We start from the raw sequence: 7,500 nt of genomic DNA on the forward strand, positions 1-7,500 counted from the left end.
AGCAAAGCATTTCTCTCTCACACACACTCACATACACATATGTACATGTACACACACACACACACACACACACACACACACACACACACACACACACACACACACACACACACACACACACACACTTTACATGCTATGTGTGTATGAATCCCTGGACTTCATACTGCACTGTGAGAGGCCTTCACACATCTATAATTTCAGAGGAGATATAACATATGCTCTCATCTGTGTGAGTGTGTGTATGTGTGTATGTATGTGAGTGTGTGTATGTGTAAGTGTGTGTGAGTGTGTGTACATGTGTATGTATGTATGTATGTGTGTATGTATGTATGTATATGTGTATGTATGTGTGTGTGTGTGTGTGAGTGTGGTGTGTGAGTGTGTGTGTATGTATGTATGTATGTATGTGTGTGTGTATATGTGTATGTATGTATGTATGTGTGTGTGTGTGTGTATGTGTATGTATGTATGTGTGTGAGTGTGTGTGTATGTGTATGTATGTATGTGTGTGAGTGTGTGTATGTGTGTGTGTGTGAGTGTGTGTGTGTGTATGTGTATGTATGTATGTGTGAGTATGCGTATGTATGTATGTGTGTGTGTATGTGTATGTATGTATGTATGTGTGAGTGTGTATGTGTATGTATGTGTGTGTGAGTGTGTGTGTGTGTGTATGTGTATGTATGTATGTGTGAGTATGTGTATGTATGTATGTATGTGTGTATGTGTATGTATGTATGTATGAGTATGTGTATGTATGTATGTACGTGTGTGTGAGTGTGTATGTGTATGTATGTGTGTGAGTGAGTGTGTGTATGTATGTGTGTGAGTGTGTGTGTATGTGTGTGTATGTATGTGTATGTATGTATATGTGTGTGTGTGTGTATGTGTATGTATGTATGTGTGTGTGAGTGTGTGTGTATGTGTGTGAGTGAGTGTGTGTATGTATGTATGTGTGTGAGTGAGTGTGTGTATGTATGTGTGTGTGTGTGTATGTGTGTGTGTATGTGTATGAGTGTGTGTGTATGTGTGTGTGTGTGTATGTATGTGTGTGAGTGTGTGTATGTATGTATGTGTGTGTGAGTGTGTATGTATGTATGTGTGTGTGAGTGTGTATGTATGTATGTGTGTGTGAGTGTGTATTTTACTTTGTCAGCCATCCCATTATCTGCCACTTTCATATATTGCATGTTTTCCGTGTTATCGCCAATATATAAAATATAAAAAAAGAAGCTCCCGTCTTAGAATACAAAAAAAAGAATCTGAAAACAACGGTGTAATTTTGCGTGCTCAAAACCGTATAGTCATCAATAATTTTTGTTCTGCGGTTATTTGTATTAGTGTAAAACGATCGTAACATGATGCCAAAACTGTGGGAAGAACATGTTCTCCAGATACTAGCATCAAAATAAACAAAAATATCATCACGGAACAAGGTTTCTCCTTAAGTCAAATGAGTCTTGGACATTCATTTACACCTGTATCTCTCCTGTAAAACAATAATTATGGCATGTAAAATACTTTTTTTTTTAATTTATTTAATTTATTTAGTTTATGTCAATGGTTGTTTTGATTTTTGCTTACAAGTGGCTACTACGTTAATTGTGGCTACTACACTAGCTGTAATGGCGAAGTGTCTAACGAAACTAAACAAGCTTATCCAGGTGTGTTTTATATATTAACCTTAATGACGGCTAAGTGTGTAACGTAAACTAAACAAACCTATCCAGGTGTGTTTTAGGTGCTTATAAAGTGTGTGTTTGAGTGTGCATGTGTCTATGTGTGTGTGTGTGAGAATGCAAGTGTGTATGTGTTTGTGCGTGTGTGAGAGTGTGTGTGAAAAAGAGTGTGTGTGTGTATGTGTGTGTATGTAAGAGATACTGTGTGAGACAGAGTGTGTGTGTGTGTGTGTGTGTGTGTGTGTGTGTGTGTGTGTGTGTGTGTGTGTGTGTGTGTGTGTGTGTGTGTGTGTGTGTGTGTATGCGCTACCTTCAGTTGTTGTTGTAGTTCACTGTTGAGGCGTGTCAGGACTGCGTTGGGTCTCTCTGTTCTTCCTGATGGCCGTCTGAATCTCTCGCTTCTGTTTGCAGGCAGTCTGCAAAACACCCACAGTTACCCCACCATCACTGTGACTAATACACCCACAGTTATCCCACCTTCACTGTGACTAATACACCCACAGTTACCCCACCTTCACTGTGACTAATACACCCACAGTTACCCCACCATCACTGCTGTGACTAATACACCCACAGTTATCCCACCCTCACTGTGACTAATAACCCCACAGTTATCCCACCCTCACTGTGACTAATACACCCACAGTTACCCCACCTTCACTGTGACTAATACACCCACAGTTACCCCACCTTCACTGTCACTAATACACCCACAGTTATCCCACCCTCACTGTGACTAATACACCCACAGTTATCCCACCCTCACTGTGACTAATACACCCACAGTTACCCCACCTTCACTGTGACTAATACACCCCCAGTTACCCCACCCTCACTGTGACTAATACACCCACAGTTACCCCACCTTCACTCATACACCCAGTTACCCCACCTTCACTGTCACTAATACACCCACAGTTACCCCACCTTCACTCATACACCCAGTTACCCCACACTCACTGTGACTAATACACCCACAGTTACCCCACCTTCACTGTGACTAATACACCCCCAGTTACCCCACCTTCACTGTGACTAATACACCCACAGTTACCCCACCTTCACTGTGACTAATACACCCACAGTTACCCCACCTTCACTGTGACTAATACACTCACAGTTACCCCACCTTCACTGTGACTAATACACCCACAGTTACCCCCACCTTCACTGTCACTAATACACCCACAGTTACCCCACCTTCACTCATACACCCACAGTTACCCCACCCTCACTGTGACTAATACACCCACAGTTACCCCACCTTCACTCATACACCCACAGTTACCCCACCCTCACTGTGACTAATACACCCACAGTTACCCACCTTCACTCATACACCCACAGTTACCCCACCTTCACTGTGACTAATACACCCACAGTTACCCCACCTTCACTGTGACTAATACACCCACAGTTACCCCACCTTCACTGTCACTAATACACCCACAGTTACCCCACCCTCACTATCACTAATACACCCACAGTTACCCCACCCTCACTATCACTAATACACCCACAGTTACCCCACCTTCACTGTGACTAATACACCCACAGTTACCCCACATTCACTGTGACTAATACACCCACAGTTACCCCACCTTCACTGTGACTAATACACCCACAGTTACCCCACCTTCTCTGTCACTAATACACCCACAGTTACCCCACCCTCACTATCACTAATACACCCACAGTTACCCCACCTCACTATCACTAATACACCCACAGTTACCCCACCTTCACTGTGACTAATACACCCACAGTTACCCCACCTTCACTGTGACTAATACACCCACAGTTACCCCACCTTCACTCATACACCCACAGTTACCCCACCTTCACTCATACACCCACAGTTACCCCACCTTCACTGTGACTAATACACCCACAGTTACCCCACCTTCACTGTCACTAATACACCCACAGTTACCCCACCCTCACTGTGACTAATACACCCACATTTACCCCACCCTCACTGTGACTAATACACCCACAGTTACCCCACCTTCACTGTCACTAATACACCCACAGTTACCCCACCCTCACTGTGACTAATACACCCACAGTTACCCCACCTTCACTGTGACTAATACACCCACAGTTACCCCACCTTCACTGTGACTAATACACCCACAGTTACCCCACCTTCACTGTCACTAATACACCCACAGTTACCCCACCCTCACTGTGACTAATACACCCACATTTACCCCACCCTCACTGTGACTAATACACCCACAGTTACCCCACCTTCACTGTGACTAATACACCCACAGTTACCCCACCTTCACTGTGACTAATACACCCACAGTTACCCCACCTTCACTGTCACTAATACACCCACAGTTACCCCACCTTCACTCATACACCCACAGTTACCCCACCCTCACTGTGACTAATACACCCACAGTTACCCCACCTTCACTCATACACCCACAGTTACCCCACCATCACTGTGACTAATACACCCACAGTTACCCCACCTTCACTCATACACCCACAGTTACCCCACCTTCACTGTCACTAATACACCCACAGTTACCCCACCCTCACTGTGACTAATACACCCACATTTACCCCACCCTCACTGTGACTAATACACCCACAGTTACCCCACCTTCACTGTCACTAATACACCCACAGTTACCCCACCCTCACTGTGACTAATACACCCACAGTTACCCCACCTTCACTGTGACTAATACACCCACAGTTACCCCACCTTCACTGTGACTAATACACCCACAGTTACCCCACCTTCACTGTCACTAATACACCCACAGTTACCCCACCCTCACTGTGACTAATACACCCACATTTACCCCACCCTCACTGTGACTAATACACCCACAGTTACCCCACCTTCACTGTGACTAATACACCCACAGTTACCCCACCTTCACTGTGACTAATACACCCACAGTTACCCCACCTTCACTGTCACTAATACACCCACAGTTACCCCACCTTCACTCATACACCCACAGTTACCCCACCCTCACTGTGACTAATACACCCACAGTTACCCCACCTTCACTCATACACCCACAGTTACCCCACCCTCACTGTGACTAATACACCCACAGTTACCCCACCTTCACTCATACACCCACAGTTACCCCACCCTCACTGTGACTAATACACCCACAGTTACCCCACCTTCACTGTGACTAATACACCCACAGTTACCCCACCTTCACTGTCACTAATACACCCACAGTTACCCCACCCTCACTATCACTAATACACCCACAGTTACCCCACCCTCACTATCACTAATACACCCACAGTTACCCCACCTTCACTGTGACTAATACACCCACAGTTACCCCACATTCACTGTGACTAATACACCCACAGTTACCCCACCTTCACTGTGACTAATACACCCACAGTTACCCCACCTTCACTGTCACTAATACACCCACAGTTACCCCACCCTCACTATCACTAATACACCCACAGTTACCCCACCCTCACTATCACTAATACACCCACAGTTACCCCACCTTCACTGTGACTAATACACCCACAGTTACCCTACCTTCACTGTGACTAATACACCCACAGTTACCCCACCTTCACTCATACACCCACAGTTACCCCACCTTCACTCATACACCCACAGTTACCCCACCTTCACTGTGACTAATACACCCACAGTTACCCCACCTTCACTGTGACTAATACACCCACAGTTACCCCACCTTCACTGTCACTAATACACCCACAGTTACCCCACCCTCACTGTGACTAATACACCCACATTTACCCCACCCTCACTGTGACTAATACACCCACAGTTACCCCACCTTCACTGTCACTAATACACCCACAGTTACCCCACCCTCACTGTGACTAATACACCCACAGTTACCCCACCTTCACTGTGACTAATACACCCACAGTTACCCCACCTTCACTGTCACTTATACACCCACAGTTACCCCACCCTCACTGTGACTAATACACCCACATTTACCCCACCCTCACTGTGACTAATACACCCACAGTTACCCCACCTTCACTGTGACTAATACACCCACAGTTACCCCACCTTCACTGTGACTAATACACCCACAGTTACCCCACCTTCACTGTCACTAATACACCCACAGTTACCCCACCCTCACTGTCACTAATACACCCACAGTTACCCCACCTTCACTGTCACTAATACACCCACAGTTACCCCACCTTCACTGTCACTAATACACCCACAGTTACCCCACCTTCACTGTCACTAATACACCCTGATACCCCACCATCACTAACATGTGAATTTGTGTGTGTGTGTGTGTGTGTGGGGATTATTATAATTAGCTATTTATGTTAATTAAGTAACTTATAATTACAAATATTTAGCTATCATGAGGTCAAATGTCAAACATTTGCTTTTGAGCAGAGCTAAGATAAGTCCTGCCCTTCATGTCTGTCTGTCTGTCTGTCTCTTTCTGTCTACATCTCTCTCCCTGTCTCTCTCTCCATCTGTCGCTCTCTCTCTCTCTCTCTCTCTCTCTCTCTCTCTCTCTCACACACACACACACACACACACACACACACACACACACACACACACACACACACACACACACACAATGCCTCTTCACAATATCTAGCAGACTAACCTTTGGGTTGGTTTGGATACAGTGCCTGAGGCGGGGCTAGAGTAGGCTGTGCTCAGTGGGGGCGTGGCATTCTGGCATTCTGGGTGGAGCTTCCGACGCGTCGGCTTGTGAGGGGCGTGGTTATGAGACAGCACTGTGGAATCCTGAAAACAGATTTGACCCTGTGGAATATTTAGTGCCCAAAAAGCCCAGCTGTGAGCACCAGGACAGAGAGTGTGGCAGGACTTACTGTCTTTGGTGCTGCTGGGTCCTCGGACCTGAGAGAGGACACACTGTCAGGGAGTAGAGCTGCTTCCTCCTGGGGACAGAGAGAGAGAGAGAGGGAGGGAGAGAGGGAGGGGGAGAGGGAGGGGGGGGAGAGGGGTGGAGGGAGAGGGATGGAGAGAGGGAGGGAGGGAGAAGGAGAGAGGGAGGGAGGGAGGGATGAAGAGAGGGAGGGAGAGGGATGGAGAGGGAGGGAGGGAGGGAGAGGGAGAGGGAGAGGGAGAGAGGGAGAGGGGGGAGGGAGGGAGGAGGGAGGGAGGGAGAGGGAGAGAGGGAGAGAGGGAGACAGGGGGGGAGAGAGGGAGAGAGAGAGAGAGAGGGGGGGAGGGAGGGAGGGAGGAGTTCATTTATGCTGTTTTACTTTAATTTGGCTTTTGCAACACTGTAAATGAATATGGTCATACTGAGAATTGAATTAAATAAATGGAATAAATAAATGAATTGATGAATGAAACTGAGATGGAGAAATTAAACAGAGAATTAACACACACATACACACACACACACACACACACACACACACACACACACACACACACACACACACACACACACACTCCACACACACAAATACACAGACACACACGATGGCTTTCATAACGTCATAACTAGCTGACTTATTAGAAAATGTATCTTCATAATGCTGATACAACATTTGCAGCTTTGAATTAATGAAAAACAGATGGCAAATCTCTAGCTAAGATCAGTGTCCCAGGAAGGAGAGAGAGAGAGAGAGAGAGAGAGAGAGAGAGAGAGAGAGAGAGAGAGAGAGAATGTATAGAAGTGCGCATACTTAGAAAAGTGACAGCTATTCAATAAGTGAGTCATGGATTCAATTACTTGATTATGGCCGTGATGGATCGACTATTAGAAAGGAGAGCTGGGGGGGGGGGGAGATCTGCTCTGATTATAAAGGCACACACTCATGC

The 7,500-nt window shown here is 46.1% G+C and overlaps 1 pseudogene across 1 annotated transcript in view; it reads right to left on the reverse strand.

The window, feature by feature from the left end:
- Positions 1–6,307: 6,307 nt before the first annotated feature.
- The window catches only part of LOC143506879 (ralBP1-associated Eps domain-containing protein 2-like), a 31,996-nt pseudogene continuing 30,803 nt past the window's right edge, over positions 6,308–7,500 (reverse strand). The window contains exons 16-17 of the transcript XR_013128532.1: positions 6,537–6,605; positions 6,308–6,450 (exon numbers count right to left, since the gene is read on the reverse strand). The product of XR_013128532.1 is annotated as a ralBP1-associated Eps domain-containing protein 2-like (transcript). The remainder of the gene's footprint in view (positions 6,451–6,536; positions 6,606–7,500) is intronic.

This window comes from Brachyhypopomus gauderio, unplaced genomic scaffold, assembly GCF_052324685.1.
Source record: "Brachyhypopomus gauderio isolate BG-103 unplaced genomic scaffold, BGAUD_0.2 sc587, whole genome shotgun sequence".
Classification (NCBI taxonomy): Eukaryota; Metazoa; Chordata; class Actinopteri; order Gymnotiformes; family Hypopomidae; genus Brachyhypopomus; species Brachyhypopomus gauderio.